This window comes from Arachis hypogaea, chromosome 17, assembly GCF_003086295.3.
Source record: "Arachis hypogaea cultivar Tifrunner chromosome 17, arahy.Tifrunner.gnm2.J5K5, whole genome shotgun sequence".
Lineage (NCBI taxonomy): Eukaryota > Viridiplantae > Streptophyta > Magnoliopsida > Fabales > Fabaceae > Arachis > Arachis hypogaea.
Genome location: NC_092052.1, coordinates 17,892,257 through 17,899,761, shown reverse-complemented (window position 1 = coordinate 17,899,761; position 7,505 = coordinate 17,892,257). Strand labels below are relative to the sequence as shown.

At 30.9% G+C, this 7,505-nt stretch overlaps 1 long non-coding RNA gene across 1 annotated transcript; it reads right to left on the bottom strand.

Annotated features, from left to right (window-relative positions):
* Positions 1–3,009: 3,009 nt before the first annotated feature.
* On the bottom strand, positions 3,010–6,605 carry LOC112765770 (uncharacterized). The gene is made up of 4 exons (XR_003183902.3): positions 6,133–6,605; positions 5,464–5,649; positions 4,200–4,271; positions 3,010–3,474 (listed from the first exon to the last, which is right to left on the bottom strand). It is a non-coding gene; the product is annotated as an uncharacterized lncRNA (long non-coding RNA).
* Between the last annotated feature and the right edge of the window lie 900 nt (positions 6,606–7,505).

Sequence of the window (7,505 nt, the reverse complement as noted above, 5' to 3'; positions counted from 1 at the left end):
ATATACTTAATTTTTATAAAATATGTGTTATATATTTGAGGTGCGGGTAGGGTAGGGTAGGGTACACCCTAAACCCGTACTCTACCCTACCCGCAGGCATACCCGGACCATACCCTACCCTACCCGCAGCGGGTAGGGTAGCCTACCCTACCCGAACGAGTTAGACCGGGTTGAGTACCCGCGGGTAGGGTATGAATTGCCAGCCCTAAAATAGACTAAGACAAAAAAAAAGTTAAAGGTTAGGGTACGTAATGATGCAAAGATAATCATTGTAGTAAGCAAACTTTAAAATAAATAAAAATAATTTTAAAAAATTTGATTGGTTTTAGCTAAAAAAAAATTTGTTCCCCAATATTATTTGAAAAATGCATTACCTTATGCTTCACTTGTCGTGCACTATTCATGACACGCTATGCTATGGTAATGTTCATGCACATAGTGAAATGGGTCCTGTTCGGTTTAGAAGTTTTTTTTTTTTTTTTGTCAGCGGATTAGACAACTCTTAATTTTAGGCATCCCATAAGATTGGATAACTCTCAATTCTAGGTACATAACACACCCACACACTCCTCACATATTTATCACATTTTTTCCTGAAATGCATCCTCTAGAGTTTGAACTCTAGATTTTAAGATAGCGTTTGTTTTTAGAGACACGACAGAACAGGACACTGAGACAAAGACAATAGAACGGAGACATTAAAAATTATGTTTTGTGTATCGTGTTTGGATACGATGGATAAGACACTAATGTAATGTCAAGTATTATATTTGGATACACATGGACAAGACTAAAATATTATATAAAATGACTAAAATAAGCATGTGATTTCAAATTTTCTAGTATAAACTAATTTAATAAAGAATGAGAGTACGTAGGAGTACAGACAGTGAAAACTTAAAAAAAATATTTGAAGCAGTCAAAAATTTTAATAAAAAATTATATAATAATATTGTATTAAAATAAAATTTATAAATATAATTATTTTTTTAATTTATTATTAATATGTAGGAATACATATGGTTAATATTAACAAAAAGAATAAATCTGAGTTTGATTAATAAAAAATTTCGTTTAGGTTAATAAGCCAAATTAATTTTAAATACAAAATCAGTTTTAAAAAAAGAATCCAACTTTACATGAAAAAAATTAATTTTTACACATAAAAATCTATTTTTATTTAGAAAACTATTTTTTTTATCTAAAATTTTATTTTTCTTTTTAAAAAATTGATTTTTTTTAAATTATATAAAATTAATTACAACTTATAAATTATTTTTTAGCATTTTTAAATATCAATTTACTTTTATAATATTTATCTTTCAAAAGTCACAAGACTAATTATTTTTGTTATTATTTTTATTATAAATTAAATAATATAATATAAGGTTAAAATAATGTTGAAGTAAGAATGATAAGAAAAAAGAAATTATCGAGTCCAATAAAATTTCTATAAAATGGAGAGAGTAACTGAGAAAAAAAGAGAAAAAAAGAGAATGTAGAAATAGAAAAAGAATATGGAGAAAAAAAAAAGTACTTTCTGAGAACAATACAAAATAGAAAAAATAAGAAGGGGTAAAATTGGAATAATAAAAAATAGGTCCGTGACTGGACCATTTTTTATGGGCTCAATGTGTGTTTTTTTTTTTTTTCTTGATATGTTTAACTATAAGTATGAGGGTATTTGCAGGATAGTGAAAAAAAAGGGAGGGAGGGAAAAAGTAGCAAACAAACAATATATGAGGTAAGCAAAAAAAAATAAAATAAAAGAAGAGTCCAATGCTTGATTTTAGTACAGAATAAATAGTTATTTCTGATCATAAAAAATTAAAACTAAAGTTATATTCATATAAGATAAATTTTGTTCAACAAAAATAATTAATTATTATATTTTTGTTGATAATTTTGTAAATACCCATCTCCTTTCCCTTTCCTTTTCCTTTTTTGTCTTCCTTTCATAACCACCACTACCTCCGCTGCAAAATCCACCATCCCACTAGATCTGCTCCTCTGCTCCTACCTCTTCCAGTTAGCTGCATTTTATCACAACTACCACAAATTCAAATTACAACAACAATTCCAGATTTGCAATTGGAGCAAGAACCAACCTACCTAAATGCTAGAACATGCACTCTGGTGGGAGGCTCTACGAACTATACGCTATACAATAGATATGGCTTGGATAAGAGTGAGACTGAGGTACCATAAAAATAAAAAATTAAAAAAGCATACGGTAGAAACTAGAAGAGAATCATGCTTGCTAAAATTCAGGGTTAGAAGGATGCAAACATCACCATCAACAAAGGGATAGAAGGTGGCTCCACTATTGAATTTTCATCTTATGGAGCACGTTACCACCCGTGAACTCTTCGTTGGAATTTGGATTTCTCAGTCTCATGACACTCCACTCTTCTGCATGGAACATGCCATATGCTATACCTAGTCCCATCACCATTATTCTCCTTTTCATTTCCATTTGGATTTGGATTAGAAAACAAGGCACAACAAACTTAGTAATGATTTCTTATTCAATCTATCAAATAGGAGCACTTTAACTTAAAGTATTTAATTTATGCTCTTAATTTTGCCACTTTAGCATTCTGTTATTCTATACTCATGAAAATAACTTCAAATTACATATACATCTATAGTTCTTCCATATTTAAATTTTCAGCCCACAAACACTTGCTAATGAAATGTTTATTAATAAGTACTTTAATAGCTTAAAATGTTCCATTTATCAATTAAAAATTTCGATATTAAAACCGTAACAATTATCAGTTTATCACATACCCATGTTGACTAAGAACTTTTGTGTTGTTTGATTTAATAATTAAAAATTGAAAAAGATTATCAACTTAATTGAAAACCCATGTGTTGTCACCGAAACAATAATTCTTTCCAAATTGTTCAGATACTTCTCCGAAACAGAGAGATGTAAGAACAAATACACTACAATACTGCGTATAATCAACAAACTCATTATCATGATGAAATGAACGCATTCAATACCAAGCAAAGCTAATTGCTTTTTCTTCTATACCAATTCCCAATTGAACATGTCCTACCACCCATTTTCCAAATTTTATACATAACACCAATACACTGCTTAGTAACTTCATTAGCCTTTAACAAGCTCAAACCATAATTAACAAAAATTATTGTTTTAAAAAAGAGAGAAGCAAACATCACAAGCTTAACATAATTATTATTTGCTGCTTAATTATTTAACTGCACAAAATAGCGGTAAGCAGCAACTTTTTTCTTCCTAGAGGCACTTTTATCAACAGAGAGCACCAATTTGCCTGATTCCTTTGAAGTGAAAGTGTTGTGGATGGCTTCTTCTGAGGCTTCAACTTTCCTTGCCCTCTCAACTGCTATGGTGTAGCTGCCTTCTTCATTTGGGACAAACTCAGCACTGTATTCCAAGTCCCAACCTCCTACCACTATGTCCCATGTGATACTTGCACCACTCTATATAACAATCAAAACAAATTAACAACTAAGAAAAGAGTAAGGTGAATTATATGTAAAGATGTAAGTTTACAAAAATTTTTTTTTTTTGTATGGAATGAAACAGTACTTGAAAAAACTAGGACCTACATTTTGAACAGCAATAATATAATCAAAAATAACTACAAAGGGACTCTCTCTATACAAATTTAATCTGTACAGTAGAGTGCCCCCAAAGAGTAATATTAGAGTCAATTTTTGTGTAGTCAATATCAGCCAACTTCTTAAAATTTTGTTTATTTATCTTATCATAAACCCTTGGTCCTAGACTCTAAATTATAAATCCTAAAACAAAGTTGGCTAACTAAAAGTTGGTTTCCTTATTTTTTTTAAGGAAAACAAAATGCATTGCCAAATATACATAGAAAGTAAAAAAGGTTATAGTTTAAAAAATGTGGGTTGCCTAGTTTGTTAGGGTGGGTTAGTTGAGGCCTTAGCAATAAAACATGGATGTTGATTTGAAGCAAGACTTAAAAAAAGGTACTATTACTATATAACCAAGCAACGGGTCTTTCAATATAAAGCATGAGCAAAATAGTGTGATTGGAAGAAGGTTGATTATTAGCCTTGTTGCTTTATAATAGGAAAGACATAAAAGGAAGCTTGATGTTCAAGCATCCTACTTTATCACAAAGTTAAGAGACAACTTATTCCACGACGAATTGGAAAAAGATACGGTTTAATACTCAAATTCGTCCTCGAAAGATTACGCGATCTTCATTTTCGTCCCCGAACGATTTTTTTAATCAAATTTGTTCCTGAAAGATAAAAAATAAGTCAAATTAGTCCTCTTGTCAGTTGGGCGATGACGTGGCACGTTAAGTGCCACGTGGCAGGTCAGTGACACGTGGCATACCAGGTCAACGCCACGTGTCACTTGACATGTAAAAAAGATTTTTATAGTCAAAATAGTCCTTGAAAGTCCAGAAATAAGTTATTTTCATCCCTCAAATTTTAAAAATTAGTCAAACTAGTCCTTATATAATTTTTTTTTATTTTTTCTTCATAATATTAAATTTGAAATATTTTTTGATACTACTAATTTTAATAGAAATGTAATTGACAAACAAAACATTAGTAATTGTATCTTTTCTTCTTAAAAATTTTTTCCAATAAAATTATCTATCTCCTTTAATTCTTCTCAAAATCTCTCTTATTCTTTTCTATTCTAAAACATTTTTCTTACATACATTTTGCTGGAATATATATATACTCAAAATTGAAATGTATGTATTTATTAACCTAAACAAAGTTATATGCTCGAAATCAAAATTTATGTATGTTAAACAATATGTATGGAAAAAAAAATATGTAGTAGAAAAAAAATAGTGGTATAACTTTGTTTAGGTTAGCATACATAAATTTTGATTTCGAGCATATAACTTTGTTTAGGTTAATAAATACATACATTTCAATTTTGAGTATATATATATTCCAGCAAAATGTATGTAAGAAAAATGTTTTAGAATAGAAAAGAATAAGAGAGATTTTGAGAAGAATTAAAGGAGATAGATAATTTTATTGGAAAAATTTTTTAAGAAGAAAAGATACAATTACTAATGTTTTGTTTGTCAATTACATTTCTATTAAAATTAGTAGTATCAAAAAATATTTCAAATTTAATATTATGAAGAAAAAATAAAAAAAAATTATATAAGGACTAATTTGACTAATTTTTAAAATTTGAGGGATGAAAATAACTTATTTCTAGACTTTCAAAGACTATTTTGACTATAAAAATCTTTTTTACATGTCAAGTGACACGTGGCGTTGACCTGTGTATGCCACATGTCACTGACCTGCCACGTGGCACTGACCGGTATGGCTAATCCTGCAGATGATTAAAAGAAAAGAAAAGATAGAGAAAGGTATGGCTAATCCTGGCTGGAGGTGCAAGCATGTGAAATAAGTCAATAAATAAATAAAGCAGGTACAAGCAATATTATGTACCGGTGTTCACAGTGCAGTATAGTTCGGTTGTTAGAGGAAAGGCCATCCAATACATTGAACAAATATTCGGTTGGTTTTTTATTTAAGGCTAACCAAACCAAACTAAACCAATTGTAATTGGATTGATTTGATTTGGTTTTTCGGTCTTCCTGTTTCACCAATGTTGTCACTTGTACTGTTATCAAACTGCAGTAATATCAAAAACACACAAATAAAATAAGAACAGAGAACGCTAAACCAAAATTGAAATTAGAACACCAAACTACAAGTTAAAATCAAATAATTAAAAAACAACCACAAAGGTTATAAAACAAACTCAAATCATAACAAAAGTCTAAGAATCAAGAACAGAACAGAAACTGGCAGTGAAAAATAGATGCAGACAAAACTTAAGAACAAAATCAAGAATAGAATCAGCTCAAAAATATAACAGAAAAAAAACAGCAGTCGAAAATCATAACCAAAAAACAAGAACCAAGAACAGCAACCAAGAAAACACTAGAGAACTTCAGAAAATATCTCAACCAAGAATTAAGAACAAATTAAAAATCATAACAAAAATCAAGAACAAAAATCAAGAACTGAAAAAATTAAGAAAGGACCAGAATCAAATCAAGAACAGAAAAAAATATAAACAGGGAAAAATCAGACAAAAAATCTAGAACCAACCTGAGTCAAAGGCTCCATTCTTGATGATGTTGATGATGTGGCAGAGTGCAGGAAGGAGAGGACGAAGACACGGAAGTGGCTGCCAGCTGGAGTGCGCTGCGATGCACGGAGGACGACACGGGATACTGCTGCGTGGAGGACGACACAGAGGCTGCTGCTGCGTGGAGGGCGACGGAGAGGGAGCGCGACTATGACGAAGGGAGCGGGAGAGGATAGGGCTGACAGAGAGTTGAGGAGGGTGGAGGGAAAGGGGATAGGGCCTCCGCGGCTGCTGCTGTCCGGCGGATGGTGGAGGAGATTGAAGGACGAGGGGTTGTGTCTGAGGAGTGAGGACTGAGGAGGTCTGGGGCTGGGCGGAGAGAAGTGTTCGCGGATAGACTTAAGGGAATAAGGGTAAAATTGGAGGTTTCACTCTGTTTGGATAGCTGATGCCTGATGGAACAAAAGAATATGAGAGAAAAAGAAATAAGTAGAAAGAAAATAGAAGAAAAAATATTTTTTTTCATGTGTTGGTTTTTGGTAAGGTTGCGAGAATCGGACCGGTCAATAAATCGATGAGAAAACTGGTTTAATAGTTTAATGGTTCGATCGAGATTTAACCGGTTTAATTAAATATTAAATATATAAATTAAATAATTTTTAACTTGATAAAATTTAAAATTTTACGTAATAAATTATCCATAATTTAATATTAGAAGTTCACAAACAACTTTAAAGTTCATAACTAAAAACAACAAAACGCACATAATGACAAACACAATGTTTTACTATCAAAAGACAATTACTAACAAGTTCTCAACTAATCAAATGTGCAGCTCATCACAAATCATAATCATTATTAAGTGTTTCAATCAAGGTTGCGAGAATTGGACCGGTCATTGAACCAGTCAGGTGACAGGTTCAATGATTCAATGGTCCAATTGGGGTCTAACCGGGATTGAACCGGTTTCATTAAATATATAATACAATTATTAAAAATTTAATATACAATTTTAAATATACAAATTCAATAATTTCTTAATTAATAAAATTCAGAAGTTTATAATTTGACATAATAATTTATTCATATTTTATTATTAAAATTCTATAAAATAAAATTTTTTTAACTAACTTCTAAATTATAACAAAATAATTAGCAAGAAAATTCATCCTTAAACTCAGAATACTTTGGTACAGAATAAGCTGTTGATTTAAATCAATGATCTGTGTCTAAAGTTCATTCCAAGCTAGACATTGTCCATGAAAAGGTAACCCAACACTCAAAACTGGTTAGAGATCTTATCTCTGCTTTCGGAGTATCGACTGGCTACTATCTGGGAGGAACTTCAATAAACGAAGAAGCGAGGCAGAAAACTAAAAATTGGTCATTGCAA